Source organism: Melospiza melodia, chromosome 15, assembly GCF_035770615.1.
Source record: "Melospiza melodia melodia isolate bMelMel2 chromosome 15, bMelMel2.pri, whole genome shotgun sequence".
Classification (NCBI taxonomy): Eukaryota; Metazoa; Chordata; class Aves; order Passeriformes; family Passerellidae; genus Melospiza; species Melospiza melodia.
This window is the reverse complement of record NC_086208.1, coordinates 10,433,347-10,439,399: the sequence shown is the minus strand read 5'-3', so window position 1 is coordinate 10,439,399 and position 6,053 is coordinate 10,433,347.

Genomic DNA, 6,053 nt, shown 5'->3' with positions numbered 1-6,053 from the left:
TTTTACTAGTGTTTACACCATAAAACTTAATGTGTACCATGAGTAGCATGATATTGAATCTTGGGTGAGAATTTCTTCTTCACTCATGTATTTTTTTACCAATAGGTGTTTTTAATTTATCCACTTACTTAAAATAATAGTAAAATTTAAATTTTTAAGCAAAGTTTTTTTTCTTTTGTAAAATTTGTATATAACATTTGACTAAAGCACCTTGTATTTTGCTTCCTTATAATGATGTGATGTGTAATGTAGTTTTTACTTTGAAAATTCCAGTAATACCTGGTGATGTGAAGTTGAACATAACAACAGTGCACAGTCCTTGGGACCCTTACCTACACATCCAGAGATTTTATATTGGATAGAGATCTTGCAGGGTTCTTCCTCCCATGGGGACAAGGATTGTCACAGCTCTGTCAAGGTTTTCCTTCCCATGGGGACAGTGTTTGAGTATTTGTTTGAGTAGATTTCCTGTCTGTGCCATTTCCCACCACCCTTGCTGTGGGAAGGAACAAGTCCTCTCTTCTAAAGGAGGGGGAAAAAGAGAACTGTCCATAAACTTAAAATCACTGAAAATAAAAGTCTTCTTGACTTTGTGTGTTGTACCTGATGTAACCTTTTCCATCCCAGCCATGTCTGCTGGGGAGGCATTTTGGCATTCTGGGATTTTTTTCAAGAAGGAAATGGGAATACTGCAGTACATCTTGTCATGTCCATCTAGTTCCCTTGTTTTATGTTTTTCTTCTGAAGGATTAATTGTTGTAGGACTGTTCCATGTAGTGAAGGACTGTCAGTCAGAACAGTGGGGGCTAGCAATGTTTTTAGACAGAAAAAGGGTCAGTCTACCTCTAAGAAATGGTTGTGTGTTTTGGCATCCTTCAGGTCTTACTGATGTGTACAGTGCCTTAGCATCTGTGCTCTAGGCACATAAGGAAGATTTATATAATCCCTAAGGGATTCTACCCCTTTTCTGATTTCTCTCAATTATTAACCTGGAAGATGAAGATTTTCTCTGGGGAAATACTGAGGAGTTCTGTTGTCAGACAACTGCAGTAGAAATAAATCACCAACAGTTGCTATAGCCCTCCTGTAGTCCCTGGTAGCTCTGGTTCTGATGTCATTTCTGTCTCCTCAGGAAAAGTGAACAAGCACTTGAAGAAGAGGGTGAATGATTTTTTTTCCCAAGAAATACCATTGCACTGCAGGTTGTTTGAGACATGGTAAGCAGCCTCACTGCATTCTCAGTCTTGGGTCCAATCATTAAATTCTTGCAATTGTTGTTAATTGTCAGACCCACACTTGTCACAACTTCTTGGGTGATTTTATACACCTCTTATTGCTGCTGGTACAAGACAAACTGGCATTTTAGCTAGTTACCATAACACTGTTTGCAAAAGAACATTTTAATGGCTGTTGTAATCTTATGTAAGATTAAAACAGTGATTAAGCTGTGTATATATAAACCCTTCTTTTGAGTCGCTGGCAGCTTATGCATTAATACTGAACAACAGGCAAATCTGGGAGGATGTGGGTGCTATGTCTGCATTTTAGATTTTTACTATTATTTTTAGTCAGACACACTTTGAAGGAATGTATTTGTGCATCTCAAAGTCCTATTCTAATGGATTGGATCTGAAACCAATTTATTTTCATTTTCCTTTTAAAAAGGCCTGAAAATATATTTAACAACAACAAACCCCAGAAAAATGGCTAGGCAGCTGAAATGTACCTAGCAAAATAAGAGAATGAAGTTATTTGAATATTAGTCTGTAAATAAACTCTGATTTTGTAATTATTCAGGAGTTGACAGCTGTAAAACATTGTCTGTAATTGAAGATTGTATTTTCTTTTTTTTTTTCTTTGAGAGGTAGTGAACTAATTTGAGTAGGAACTGTGTATGTATGGAGTAGAGTAAAATGACATCACTTGGGACAGTACCCCTTGCTTTCTCAAAAATACAGCCTAAATACAGAACTAAATTTCTTTCTATAGATGGTAATATGGAATTTAAATATAAAAGTGTAGCTGTTACTTTATTATTTTCAAAGTGCTAAAAATGTATTTTAGAACCAGGTTAGTGAACTAGGTAAAGTACATTACAAGATAGTCAACTATTTAAATGTTAATTAAGATATTAAGAAAGGATTATCACCATCTGAAATGCCTCTGTGTGGTAAGATAGGTTGCAAACTATCTGTGATAGAATAATTGCATATGTAGTGCTAAATTTTAGATGTAATAGTGCAAGCATTACAGCAAGGGTGAAGGCTGATCCTTCCCTGGCCGTGTTAGGAGGAGCTGCATGGCAGTTCTGTCCTGGCTGGCTCAGCTGCCTGTCCCTGCAGCTGCTCTCGGTGGGAGAGCTGGGCTCTCTCTGCCTGCTGCCAGGCAGTAATCGCTGTTGAACCGTGATTCTCAGCTTCCTGGAGCAGCTCCCAGCTCACCTTCCCACTTTGGTTCAGGTTCTGTTCCCTGCTGGGGCTGCCTGCAGGACACCACCTGTCCCATGCCACATACAGCTTTATGTGCCAAGATACGCTTGCACTGTGGACTTGTCTTTTTCAGTAATTATGCTGAAGATTTTAGTCCCAGGCCAGTAAAACTGTGTCATTTTGGAGTCTGCTTTGTTCCTGCTGCCTTTTCCACTTGCTCACCGTGGCAGCCTCCAGCCCCACTGGTGCTGCTGCAGTCCCTGCTCAGGTGCTGCTGCTGCTGCCGTGGAGCTCGGTGTGAGCCTGCCTGGACGTCAGGGGGAGGCTGTTACTGAGCAACCCTCATTCATGCTCCCATCCAGTGCCACTAAGCCTATACAAATGTTCAAGCTTTCCATATGAGAAGCTGCCTTGAATTCAGTGAGATGTGTGTAATCAAATCCTTGTGTTTCACAGGACTTTGTACCCACTAGATGTAAACAGAGCCCATATAAGTAAGGGTGTGAGTAGCCACACGTGTGCTCTTAGATTTGCTTGTAATCCTATGATTTGAATTCTGAATACAGTCATTACCAAGTGCCTTTCCATTTTACTGACATATTTTGGTTTAGTCTCCCATTTTTTTATTTTTGTGTCAACCTAGATTTTCTTTATTTGGTTTGTTTCCTCCATTGTGTTCAGGAAGAATATCTCCACTACCCAGTAGATAAAGTCAAAAACTTAGTAGCAAAATTGCAGTCAGCACATGCTGAGTTCAACCATCATTTTTGCTTATGAGCTATTCACTTACTCCATGTTGGAGCAAAGAAGTAGCAATAATTGTTTACAAACTGCCAGATTTGAGAACTGGACCCTTACAACTGAGTATGAAAAATCAGCTGCCAAGGATGTTCAAATTCAGCCATGTGCAGCTACCAAGTGTTTTAAAATTCAACAGGGTTTGTAGAATTTTTTGATGGCTTCCTTAAGAATTTTGACACTGTCAAGTTCTCTTACACAACACTTGATCAAGATGATGTTGTAACCAAATACCCTGGCATATTTGTGATAGCTGTGGATAGAAGAGCTAACATAACTGGTTCTGAGTGCTTTGGTTTGTTTTTCTTTTTGGTGATAACACATTTACATTTTACAGGAGACTTAAGTTTTTTTCATCTGAGTGACTACTCAGGTCAGCCACCATGACTTTCTGTATTCTGTATATTGTATAGATTTATGTAGATCTGATGTCTATTTAATCACTGCCCAATTTAGATCTTAGATATTCCTGTTATTTGAGTGTGCATAACAGCCCTTTCAAGTGTGACCTTTCTGTTGGTATGTATCTTGGGAACAAAAGAAGAATTTCATAACGGACAGCCTTGCCATAATGAGTCATTCTTTTTTAAAAACACAGCAACTATCTTAAGCAAATGTCATAATATATATTCCATGGTCAGCATTAATTTGAACAAATTAAGCTGCATTCCACACTGAAACACTGGTGTGATAATACAAGAACACGATTGTTCTTGTTTCAGTGGGATTTTTTCACTGTTTTCTGTCCAGTCAGGCAAGTTCTCCCACATTGGAGATGAAAAGTGATGGAGTTTGAAATAAATCTACCTAATTTCACACAAATAAGTAAAACACATTCAACTACTAGGAATTTTTCTCAACTACTACATTTTTCTCAGTAGAGATTTGTTGTTTAAGTGAGATGAAGTTTAGGTAGCTTATGTTTCATAATTATTTATCTGTAGATTTCCATCTCATATTTAGGTTCATCAGTTACTGATGAAATGCTGTTCCATTGCATCAGTTGAAAGCTCTGTGTACAACCAGCTTAATACCTAGTTTTACTTTCATGACTTGTGTTGAAATAACAAATCTCATTGTGTAAAAGCCCCTGGGAACACAACCTCATAACCTCAAATTAGTCTGTCTTACCACCTTGAAATGGCTTCCCAGCATTATAAACACTTATGTGAGTTCTGCTGACCATTTAATCTTGTCAAGAAAAGTGCTGGGTTACAGAAGTGCATATAAAGCATACAACTGCTGCAGCTTTTCCAGTTCAGATGAGGTTTCTGCACCAGTTAGGACACTGCAGCAGCTCTCCTGTTCTCTCCACTGGTAGTAAAACACTGTACTCACTGAAGTTAGTAGAAACCTGTAAGTTCAATTTAATTGGGGTTACAACCTGGCCCACTCCCTTTACCATATGCTCAGTGGGACCTATGAATTTGTGTACTGTGACCTCATGAAAACTTAAATCACAGAACATACGCAATGTTGCAGACATCTAGGCAAAAGTTACACTTAGATGGTGATCCTGCTGCTGTGGATGGAATAGCACAGAAGGCCGTGACAGTCTGCACAGTTCTCTGTTCATCTCATCTGTTCACAAGATGAGATCTTGCTGTGCCATGCAATAGCCCTCTTCATAATCCCATATGGTACATATGAAGTTATAATGGTGAAAAGCAACTCCAAAGAAAGTACAAAGAGATTACGTTGGTTTATCCAATAAATAAAATTTTATAGGAAAACTTATTATGTGGAATCATAAATCTGGAAAGATTAATTATAAAGGTTCAATCTAGGAAGCTATAGCAAGATTGGTCTGTCAAGACGTTCTTGATAGCTTCTTCTGCTGTCAAATTCAGATACAGGCATTCTTGCATCTTTAAAAAGCAAGCCATTTATTCCTCAAAAGAATATCAAGCAGGAACCTGACTCATGTATTAATAGGTAATACTTTTATAATGTATTTCACCCGGAAGCGCTCAAGAGTCTGATCTGGGATATCCTTTGTGTATTTCTTTTACAAAGGTACTTAGTCTATTTCTGCTTTTTCTTCCCCTTGCCATGAATCAACCAAGTTGTAAATAAATCATGCCTCATTTCCACTAAACCCAAGGCAGCAGACCTATTAGCGTAATGAAATGCGGGGACATTCCCTGCAGAACACACTACGGGATCGTGTGTTGTTATGGGATCATGTGCAGCACAGGCTCCTACATGCGTTTCCCATTCTCCAGGCTCGGGTGAACACGGTCTCACGGATTTCGCTGGCGTTACTCATCATTCACCACATGTAAAAGCAGGGCAGCAAAATAAAGGAACGTCACACAAGCCTCACGTCTCAGAATTCCCCCGCTCTGCTGCCGCCCCAGTCCCTGCACACACGGGACCCGCTCCACAGCCCAGCCCTGCGCTCCAGACGCTGCTGGGACATTTTTAGATTTCTGCCTCTAAATAAATCACAGGGGTTTTTGTTTTTGTTTTTTGGTTTTTTTTTCTCTCGGTGTTCCAGATAATTTCAAGGACACCGTCGGCCAGAGCCTCCCCCGGCGCCGCCCGCGAGTAGACGGGCCCGCCGCGCACCTGCCGCCCTCGCTGGCCGCAGGCGAAGCGGCCCCGGGCGGGGGGAACAGCGCTCCCCGCGCTTATTCCCGCGGCTTTCCCCCACGCTGCTGTCACGGCCTCGCTTGTTTTCGGCAGCGGAACGCGGGAGGGGAACGCCCGCCGTGGCGGGAGCGAAGGCGTTCCCGGCCTGAGCCCGCCCGGCTTCCGTCTCAGCTGGTCCCTCCCCGCCGCCCGTCCCGCCCCGGCCGTGGCGTAGCCGGTCCCGGTTCCCGT